Source organism: Balaenoptera physalus (genome assembly GCF_965194825.1).
Source record: "Balaenoptera physalus genome assembly, chromosome: 4".
Lineage (NCBI taxonomy): Eukaryota > Metazoa > Chordata > Mammalia > Artiodactyla > Balaenopteridae > Balaenoptera > Balaenoptera physalus.
In genome coordinates this window covers 91,336,726-91,348,337 of record NC_138891.1, presented here as the reverse complement: position 1 = coordinate 91,348,337, position 11,612 = coordinate 91,336,726, and positions in this window count along the sequence as shown.

Below are 11,612 nucleotides of genomic sequence, written 5' to 3'. Positions count from 1 at the left end.
TATATATGTGTTAGCATATGGTTCCACTGCTGTTTTGTTCTGGCAAATGGACCCAGTCTTGGACTTTCCCTAAAGAGGGAAGTCAGAAGACTAGGAGGTATTTCTGTTGCTGGGTAATTTTTCCCATTACAGCCTGCATTAGTTTCCAATGGTTGCTGCAATAAATTGCCACAAACTTGGTGACTTAAAACAATGGAAGTGTATTCTCTCACAGGTCTGGAGGCCAGAAGTCTGAAATCAAGGCATCAGCAGGGCTGAGCTCCCTCCAGAGGCCCTAGGGGTGAATCCATCCTCACCTCTTGCAGGTTTTGGTGGCTCCAGACCTTTCTTCTCATAAGGCCACGTGACTCTAACCTCTACCTCTATCTTCACACTGACCTCTCTTCTGTGCATCCATTTACTCTCCCTCCGTCTCATTCTCTTAAGGCGACTTGTGATGGCATTTAAGGCCCACCCGGATAATCCAGGATGATCTCCTCATCTCAAGGCCCTTAACTTAACCCTCTCCACAAGGACCATTTCCTGCATAAGGTGATACTGACAGGTTCCATGGATTTGGATGCGGTCATATCTTTGGGGGCACCGTTCAGCCCACTTCGCCTCCCTCCCAGGGGAGCAGGGACAAGGCAAAGAGGAGCTTTCTGCTTCCACCTCTCAGGAGCACATCCTGGGATCCGGGCCTTGTCTCCTTCATTCTGCAGTAACTTCCTCTAGTGCCTTTCTGGCAGTGCTACAGAAAAAAGTCAGAAACCTTGAGGCACATGTCAAACAGGTGGATACTCACAAATACAGCCTTGTGGTCAGCTTTAGTTGAGCACCGTTAATAGACAGGCCAGGTAGCACTCCCTGGAGCTCCCTGGCCTCCTCCTTTACGGTCCTCACCTCAAAGGAACTGCTCAAATTAGCCTTTCTCCCTTCTGGGCTTCTGCTCTCAACAAAAAAAGCAAGAGAAGGTTTGCCAACTAACTTATTGCCCTCTGGTTTCTTCTTTCTGGATGTTATTTCACAAAAAAGCCTCTTCAGTGCCCCCTCCTCGATTTCTGAATCGAGTCATGTGAATCCTTTGCATGGGGAATGGCATTCAAACTTCCTGTTTCCTTCCCCCCAAATCTCCACCCATCCTCCCCCCACCCCCCTCCCCCAATTCACCACATTTTCACTTCTCACTGTCTTCCCAGGCTGCCATTAACGATGACAACTCAATGACGTGCTCCTGGCCCAGGAAGAAAGGGGGTAATTACCCTCGATTCCCACACAGATTTGGGAGAAGGGGTTTCCACTGTCTGAAACCTCAGTGGGAAGGTGAGTGGCTGTCTCCCCCTCGGGCAGATGCCCGGGTCAGCAGAATCACCTCCACCACTGGTGTTGATTCGGGGCAGAGCAAGACGTGCAGGTTGTCGTCCAAGTTGACTCCACATCTGAGGCCGGTGTTCCCCACAGCTCTGTTCACCATTGGTGGAGGTTCTCATTCCCTTTATCCTGGGGGCCTGGCCTTGCAAGCCTCATCCATCCTCTAAATGCCATCTGAAGAGCTTCCGTTCGTACAAAACGTCCAGTTAGGCAGAACTTCCCGCAGAGTCTTATTCGATCCTGAAAACAAACCAGTGACACAGCTGGCTGCCTGGCCCTGACCTCATTGCACAGATGAAGAGTCTGTGGTGATAGGACTTGTCCTAAGTCACCAGCCTGCATGTGGCAAAGCTGGGAGCCCAGCGCAGGAACTTGGCTGTGAAGGCAGATTGCTTTCTGCTCCTGGCCTTGTTTCCTCTTATTCTTTTTTCCCTATCTTTTTTCTTCTTTCTCTTTTCCTCTTCTCTATGTCCCTGACTCAGTTCCTTACTGTTTATCTTCCTCTCTATTCTAATTATTTCTGCCACTATCCTAGACCTGAATTTCTATACTAGCTTCACTACTACAAACTGTGTGACTTTGGGCACATTTCTTACTCAGAGCTTCAGTCTCCTCGGCTGAGCACAGCGATAATACTGACTTCCTTCCACACAGGGCTATGGTGGAGGTTTAGTAAGATTATTTACACAGAGAGAGAGAGGGAGAGAAAGAGATGAGAGAGAGAAAGAGAGAGAGGAAGGAAGGAAAGAAAGAAGGAGGGAAGGAAAGGAGGGAAGAAGGAAAGAAAGAAAGAAAGTCTCTGGCACTTGGTTGGCAGTAAGCAGACAATTCCTCCCTCCACTTTTTTAATTTTGTGGACACATGGCTAAGACTGTACACTTTTGTCCTCCATTCACCTGTGTCATCCTCATCATAGAACTGTTGCATTTGATTTATCAGGAGACCCTGACTGTGCCTCTGTGACTATGAGCCGTGGCCAAATGAGAAGAGCCTGATGGATGTGGCTGGCTTGATTAATAACAGCCTGTCTCCAGAGCTCTGAGAATGGCAAGTGACACATTGCCCCGACTCCACTTCTAATTCTCTGTTGTCACACACGAGAGTTTGGCCAAGCGGAGGCCCTGTGTCCACAGCACAGTGTCTGGCTGCAAGCCCTGGATCTCCTGGGTCACGAAAACTGATTCTCTGAGTGGAAAAGAAAAGCATCCAGGGCAGTGGTACATATCCAGAGCAAGGTGTGATCACAGGGCGCGTGCATGACTGCACTTCTCTCTCTGACGGGACAGTGTGAGCCAGACAGGCGAGCAAAGACCCACCTGTGCAAGTATCACCCCCCTTCCTGCAATGCTGTTATCTGGTGCTTTCCCAGGGAGAAATTCATCAACAGGACAACACGCCTAGGAATGGAAGCGCCCAGAAGAAAGATGTGTCTCACTTTCAGACGTTCTGCTGACCTTCATCCATCCTCTGAAAATATGAAATCATTGTTTTGGAAGCCACGCACTTGCCCCCTATTCTGCAGCTCTCCAAGTGCCTTAGCATGAGGAGCTTTAAACAGAAAGAAGCTTGCGTTGTATCACTGTTACCTACTAAAGTGAGGATTTTCTCTCCCCACCTTCATGTCTTGAACATTGCTGTCAGGGGTTGGAAATTAATCTTGAGGCAGAGCATTCACTGATTCCATTCAAGGGGAAAGCAACAGTGAATATGTCTTATTCTTGCCAAGCCAGTTATCTGTTTCTTAAGCAATTCTTCTGGGACTGAAATCTGTCAGGAATGGGAAAACTGGGGTCCCGAGCTGCTCCTGATCTCAGCCTAGCCCTGGAGTTGGAGAAAACCCCGCAGTTCCTATTCGAAATTATGCACTTGGATGATGTTTCTCTTGGCTTTGACTATAAAGGCTGGTGCCCAGAGCCAATCTTTGGCAAAACAGAGAAGTATGAAGCTTTATTTTCCCCCTCGAACGTTCCCAGTATTCCTCTTAAACACTTTTCTCTTTAGTCCTCTTTGAGTTCCCCAAGACTTCTTTCTTCCTGTACTGCAGCCACATGTGAGGTCTGGAAGGATCTGAGACATATTTTCCGTGTGTATAAGTGGTTGTTAGTATCTAGAACAGTGCTTCACAGCTTTAAAGTGTTATGCACCTCCGGCAGTGCTGAGATGCAGATTCTGGTTCAGCAACCTCGGAGTGAGGGCTGAGACTCTGCATTTCCAGTGAGCTCCCAGGTGATGCTGGTGTGGCTGGTCTGTGGACCACATTTTGAACCGTGGGTTGAAAATACCTCCAGTCCTCCTCCTGTGTTTCTCCTTTACCCTCACACTACTACCACACTCACAACACTTCTGACACCAGATGTGTGGGTTTGCCCCACACCAAGCAATTCTGCGACGCCAGCTGGGTGTCCTACAATTTAACTCAATTCTGACACTGTCTACCTGGAGATAGCATCAGATCCCCCTGGTTAAGAGCCCGGTTCCATAAGATTACTCTCCAGCCCCAACTTCAGAGTCAGATCACAAGTAGTAGGTCTCCAGGTTACCCACAACTTCTGTCCAACTTGGCTACAATTTGAAGGTTCCCATGACCTCCTCCCCCTTGGATTCAATATTTTCACAAATAGCTCACAGAACTCAGGGAAACACCTACTATGCTTATCAGTTTACTAAAGGATACGGATGAACAGCCAGATGAAGAGATACACGGGACAAGATATGTGGGAGGGTGCAGAGCATAGGACCTTCTGTCCCCATGGAGTTGGGTACATCACCCTCCTGGTATGTGGATGTATTCACCAGCCTAGAAGCTGCCTGAACCCCATATTTTGGGGCTTTTTATGGAGGCTTCATCACGTCGGCATAATCAGTTATTAGCTCCATTTCCAGCTCCTCTCCCCTCTCTGGAGATTGGGGAGTGGGGTTGAAGATTCCAAGCTTCTAATCACGGCTGCGTCTTTCTGGTGACCAGTGTCCATCTGGGAGCCCACCCAGTCTCCTCACTGGAAAAAAAGATGTTCCTAATTCTCTTATACTTAAGCATTTATAAGAGTTTCAGGAGCTCTGTGTCAGGAACTGGGGTGGGGGACAGGGGAGACCAATATATATATTTCTTATTATTTCACAAGTTGCAAAGCCTTAAAGCAATCCTAAAGTGAGCAAATGGGAATAAGAAAGGTCCCTCCTTTTCTCTCTCGTTTAGGGAAGCGTGTGTGTGTGTGTGTGTGTGTGTGTGTGTGTGTGTGTGTGTGTGTGGTTTCTCCCCACATTTCCTAGTGACTAGCTTTATCCTTGTGCTGTCTTCAGATCCTGCATGATTATTCGTTTGCTTGATCAAAATTTTAAATGTTCTCATTGATGCATAACCATGAATACAATTTTCAAATTTTTACCTATAGAAACTCGTCTTCTCTCAAAATACCCTGATCTCTCATTTCGGTAAAAATCAATCAGTTTAAATTGAGTTACTTACAACTTTTTTTCTACTGTGTGTTTAAAGGCAAGGGTGACTGGAGAGGAGTCCAGACAGGGGGCCAGAGGAGATGGCCCTGCTTATGTCTAAGCCTTAGCCACCGCTGGGAGTCTACACACCCAGTGGATTGCCGGAAGAAATGATTTGACTGAGAAATTGAAGAGCCTGCAGATGGGAACTCATCATAGAGGGCAGAACCCAGCCAATTCACCAGATCCGAGACCAAAGCTTTAGTTCTCAGTAACACAGATGTGCCTTCATCCCAGCCTTCTACTGACTCAATATTCAGGTCCTGGAGAAAGAAGTCCGTGAGCAAACATGAGAAGGCTATTTTCATGAATGATTCTCTAAGAAATGAGCTTGCGTTGGTACCCTTTTAGCAGAAGGGATGCATAAAGGAGGCCGGTCAGCCTCAGGGTCTCCCCACGTCCGCTGCACTAGCTGAGCGGTGCCTGCGGAGGGTGGCCGCAGCGCCCAGCAAAGGCGGCAGCAGTGGCTGTGGGATTCAGGAGCATCCTGCCTGGAGCCCAGGAGGGCAGCAAGGGCAGCGAGAGAGGGGAACAGAGTGGAGACAGCACAGCAGACCCATGTGGGGAGCTGAATGATTTCATTCATGAGCAACTCAGAGAAACTCTCTGGAACCTTCCAAGAATATTCGGGGAAGAGGTGCCTGTGAAGGAGGAGTTTGCTGCGGGCTGAGGCTCTGTGTCACAGATAAGAATAAAAGCCTGGGGCTACAAACCTAATTTAGACATCCATTCTGCGATCTATAAAACCATGGCACAAGACGTGACGAGTGGTTGGGGTCTATACACCTGTTTCGGTCTGAGCAGCTCTGTTCCTTCTGTTCTTTCTCATGGGGCATCCATGTATGATTTCATTTGAGGAAAGGATTCCTGGGCTGAAATCCCTGAGCACAGAGCTCTCCAAGGGCCCAGCCAGCACTAGGACCCATAGCTCTTCCTCTGTGAGTTAGGAAGCAATGGGGGACACTGTGATGAGGTTTAAGAACACGGCTCCTTGGAGCTTCAAGGTAGTGGTCCAGGAGGGGTTTCCTAGAGACTGAGAGCTTCATACTTAAATAGCTCTGAGTGCTGACGAAGTCCAATTCCGTGTAGATACCAAAGCCATCAGGACAGCTGTGGCAGTGTTTAGGGCAGGGAGAGGATCCTTGGGACAAGGGCTGAAATCCCTGGAGAAAATGGAGGTGGGCACAGACCTTGCAGGCTATTTTGAGCCAGGAAATAAGAAGCTCTTGCCTACATTCCCAGCATGCAGTGTTCACATTCAGGTCCCATCACCAGCTGGCCTTAGCAGCTCTCAGTGTCCCCAGGGAAGGAGGCCATTGCTAAACTAACCAGGACCCAAATAAGAGACCTCATTCTACAGTGATTGAAATGTTCCAAGTAATGGGATTTTGAATAAATTAGTTATTCATCATGGAAGCGGTATTAGAGATAAATACCATACCTCATTGCTATTCTGAGCTGTCCACCAGTCATCTACTTTAAGGAGAAAAATAGAAGAATTAATGTGACTCTGAACAGGGATCTGCTTAATGATTTCAAGGTTGTTATCTGGAGAGGATTTCAATAAACTACTTTAAGAGAAGTGGAATGCAAAAAAAAAACAAAAGAAATGCCAAGGGCCTGTATAACTGCTGAAAGGTGAGTTCTCTAAGGCTAGAAATCAACGAAAAGGGTGAATGTTATGGAAAGATTTTTAAGTACTTATTCAGGGGAAACTAAATAGAAAATCAATCAGGAAAATAAAAAATTCATAAATCCAGTTGCTTCTAATTGGCTCAGAACATAGTACAGAATTCAAAGTGTTTGCCCATGAGCAGCTCTGTCTCTTGAAATTATGACTCTTATCACAGGAAAGAGCATTTGGGTTACTCTTTTTTTTCTATCAAACAAAATTCATCAGACCAAAGCAATCCTGCAAATGGCTTAAGCTGAAAAACTCTTCATTATGGACAATTATGGAGAAATTCCTGCTAAAGATTTACTCAAGCTAGAAAGAACATATTTTCCTTTCAAGTCTTTAAACATGTATTAAGCCCCTACTATGTACACAGCATTTAACTGGACCCTGTGGGAGATGTACAGATTAATGAACTGTGATTCCTGAGTATTCCCAATTTAGAAGGGGAAACAGGTGAATGCCTAATTAACTTTAGGGTAAGAACTAATGCAATAAGGGCTTAATAGCAGATATATCACTACACGGTATGGGAAAAACAAGGGGCACAGATGATTTCGGACTAAGGAGATCTGCAAAGGTTTCCTGGAGAAGGTGAAATCTATATCAAGGGGTTAGAAGATATTCCACCCAGAGAGAAGACTTGGAGCTAATGTCCAGTGGAAATGTGAGCTAGGCTTGGGGAGTGCAGAATATTTTATAATAACTTAGAAGAGTTGGCACAAGGTAAAATCCTGAAGAACATGACAGTTATATTTAGCACCATAACATCTGCCTCTGTGTCTCAAACTTTGGTGGGAGCCCATAATTTATGTGCTGCCCTCATTTCTCTTGTTAGGATGAAAGTTTCCCGATAAACATATACACTCTTAAGTGTTACTGACTTAATAGGTTACCTCTCCCAAGGAGTATTTGCTTTTTTAAAAATTTAAAAAAATTTTTATTATATATTTGTTTAAGGTATAAAAGAACTCAAGATATGGAATTATTCATGATTTAGATAGTAAGGACAAAACTTTAAGAGGTGTCTGGTCCCCTTTTCTTTATCATGAGCATTTTTCAACATTCCAAAGTTTGCTCAGTGTTTTTTTGTGAAAGAGGGCCATGAAGAAAGAACTACACCATGTTCTAAGGTATTAACCTCTCCCTGCTGGAGGAATTTCAGGTATCAATGTGAAGATAGTATTTTCTGGGGGGTGGGAGGGGGGGAAGATTGACCAAAAAGGCCTCTGGGAGTTACCTTACTGTTGTGGGATGGGCACATATTTTAGAGACACCAAGTCCTGGTCTTCAACTCCAGCTCGGCCTCTTGGAGCATTGAGTCTGGGACAAGCTTCTCCACTTCTTGGAGACAAGACCTCCACGTGTGCAAGCTGGAGGTGATCACTGATCCTTTCCAAGCCAGAGAGGAGCGTATCATCCCCTCACATCATACCAGGAAGTGGCCTCTGATTTCACCTGAAAGCAAAATCTTTCCCAGTACAGACACATAAGAGTGAGGGTCTGTGAACGTTCCCGGAGCAGCTACAGTTTAGGCCGTGGGGACCTCGTGCTCCCTAGCTCAGCAGGGCCTCATGGCCCTCTCCCACCGCCCTACTGAACCCCACACCCTTCTCTTCCTAGTTGCTTCTCTTGACTGGTCATCTTTCAGATCTCAGAGGACAATTATTTCTTCCAGGAGGCTTTCTCTCGGCTTCCAGACCAGGTTGGATCCAATATATTCTCACTGTCACAGCCACTTCTAGTTTACTAACGTTCAATGTCTACATTCCTTGCTAGACTGTAAGATCCATGAGGGTAAGTATCAGATCAATATGGTTTACAGCCTGGCCCTTGGTCAATGGGCTTACATATTCTAGAATGAATTAATAAAGGAAAGGGGAAAGGAAGGAAGGGAGGGGAAAAGGGAGGAGGGAAGGAAGGGAGGGAGGGAGGGAGGACCCTGTTAAAATTCACTCCATTATCACCATATAGACCATCTAGAGCACTGAAGGATGGTATGTTCAGACTGATGGGGCAACAGCTGAGGAAGAATTAGGAGTAGCTCTGATTAATATGTTATGATCTTTCTGGAAGAACAAAAAGGCAGCACCGGGGCCCACTCATTCTCACAGATGTCAACTTTGCTCTCAGCGCTATTCTTGCGAATGTTTGAACGCCAACATCACGACTCTGGGGCCTCGTGAACTGCACACAATAAATTCCCATGAACTGACACTCTTCTGCTCAACAGAGAGCTTCATAACATCTTTCACCTGCTTTGCAAACGGGACTTCTTTTACTAAGTATAGTGGATGAATATTTTTAGAGGCTTTCAGGAAAATAGAATATTCCATCAGAAAACATTCTGCTTCTGTTGGCAATTCAAAATATTTTATGGGATCTAAGAATGGAGAAGCTGGATTATTCCTTTCATTCTTATCTTGACTTCAGATAGTTCTGACAAGGGAGGGAATGAGGTTACAGAGAGGTGAGGATACAGTGATAGGAGCTATTGGGACAGCATTCAATTCAATGCAAGGAACAGTTATGAAGTACTTATTGAGTTGAGTGGTTCAAAAGAATACCAGGTGTTAGACACTGTGTTAATAACTGAAATGTTTTATGCAAGTATGGTGCCGGGTGATGAATTATCTGATTTAATACTATTGAATCTTAAGTTAATATGGTACCACTATTATCCTAACTTTACAGATGAGGAACCAGGCACAGAGATGAATTTTTAAAAAAGAAAAGAGAGACTCCCCTGCCGGCCCAGTGGTTAAGATTCCATGCTCCCAATGCAGGGGGTACGGGTTCAATCCCTGGTTGGGAAACTATTCCACATGTCACATGGAGCAGCCTAAAAAAATAAAGAAAATAAAGAAAAAAAAAAGAAACAAAAACAAAACAAAACCATGCCCAGGGACACATAAACATTGAGTGGTGAGGCCAGGAGTCCAACACTGGGATCTACTTCTTCAGTCTTTGCGCTTAGCTACTGCTGGGAACGGAAGGGCAGAGATAGAACCTGGAGATACAGTCTCCATCACTGAGAAGCTCAGGGTCCATATAGATGCCTCAGAGCAAGAACCCAGATTCCATCATATTTCTTATACTTCTTTGTGGTTTTGGAGGCTTCCTTTTGGAATTGGAGAGAAGTTTATTTTGTCTTGTACCTGCCATCTCTATAACCCTTTCTGTCCATCTAAACCTGCCATCGTGCCCACAGCTGATTGGACCACAAATGCCCAAGGAAAGCACTTTCTAGGCAGAAAAAACAGTCTCTGAGAAGTCCCTGAGGTAACTTTTTCCAGGAACTGAGAAAAGGGTGGTATGGAGAGAAAGAGAGAGAGCTCCAGCTGACAGAGAAAGTGGAGCAAGGGGTGTGCACAGCTGGGCTGAATCATGTCCAGTCTTGCAGTCCAATAACTTGGCACCCTTTAAAGCTTTTTTCTTTAAATATTTACTCGACATTTGCTTACATGAGGGGCTGAGCGTTGCCTGGGAAAAGGGCAGAAGAGGAATCTGTGCTCATTTATTTCACCATCCTAATTTAGCTCTGACCTCAGCCATCACAGACAACTCAGCCAAGCAGAGGTTCTATGGTAGCTAGGATCTTCCTACTTAGTATTGTGCCTCTCAACCGACCTCAGATCTCACTCTAGCCATCAGCCCTTTTTCCTCCAGCGTATCCTTTGGGGGTCTCATCCTCTCCCCATCAACCATTCTTGAGGGTCATGATTCCCCTGCCCCCACTCCCAAAGGTCTTAAGCTTCCCCCAAACATGCAGTAATCCATAAGCAGAGATACTTCTCTGGTAACACTTTGGTGCCTGGTTATATTTTGGTGTCTCTCACAGAGATTGCTCCAATGGAACTGCTCCAAGCTTGTCCTTAACTTGTCTCTGAGACAAAGACATGTGAATTGGAGAGTGTCAAGTTCATGATCGCAGGCGGCATTGACCTAAGGACGTTGGGAGTCACTGGAGGGTTTTAAATGGAGGGGTGTGGCTTGTGTTCTAAGCAGACTACCCTGGAGGCAGTGGATGGAATCCTAAGCGAGCCATGATTGGTGGGTCTGGAGAACTGAGAGGGGGTGGAGGCGACGATACTAGTAACCCTCAATTTCAAGTCTGCCCAAGTCCCCAGCTCTGTTTCTTTTTCTTTTTTTTTTAATAGTAATCATTGTTGTCATTGTAATCACCTTCATTATCATGATTTGCAGGGCCCAGTACAAAATAAAAGTGTGGAGCCCCTCTTTTTTTTTTTTTTTAAGTTATCAAGAAGTTTAAGATGATGATAGTCTGTGGGGGGTTTTCTGAGCATGGGACTGAGAGACTGCACAGGTCACACCCCCCACAAGCCTGCCCTGCCAGAAGCCACACCCTCTCTATCCTAGTATGTTCTACCAGGCAACTCAGCTACTCCCTGTTTCAATGTCTCTTTCTTTGACTTTTTATTGACTCTACTCTGCTTTTTCTGATTTATAGTTTCTGCTTACTGTATGGCATTTGGCCTCTGCCTTGCTGCTGACTGATGATTTTCTCTGAATATCTCATTTTCAGACCCTACACAAGACAGAGTCTGATAGGTCGAAATGGATACTACACAGATCTCTAGCAGAGATCATTTTTTGTTGGGAAGAGCCCCATCAATAATTAATCTCAAGGTCATAGGCTGACCTTGACTCAGGTGTCCACTCCTGGCCAGGTTGGCAGGTGCACATGGACAGAAGGGGGTCCTTCTGATGTGGCCTCTGTGCACCCATGCCTAATTGCATCTCAGACACAGAATTTTGGGTGAAGTAGAAAAGAACAGTCTTATTGCTTTGCCAGGCAAAGGGGGACATAGCAGGCTCATGCCCTCAAAACTGTGTATCCCCAACCCAGGGGGATTTGGTAAGGAGTTTTACCACAATGGTTCAAACGCAGGGTTGCCGATAAGGATCAGGGTCCTTATAAGGATCAGGGTGTGTGCAAGACCTGCATTCCTTTAATCTGGCCTCAGGCGGGTCTCCTGAAGAGCTTCTCTGGTTTTCGAGGTCATCAAACCGTGACCTTCTCTCTGGAATGAAGAATGCTCCATCAAGCAATTAACATCATCCATTTGTT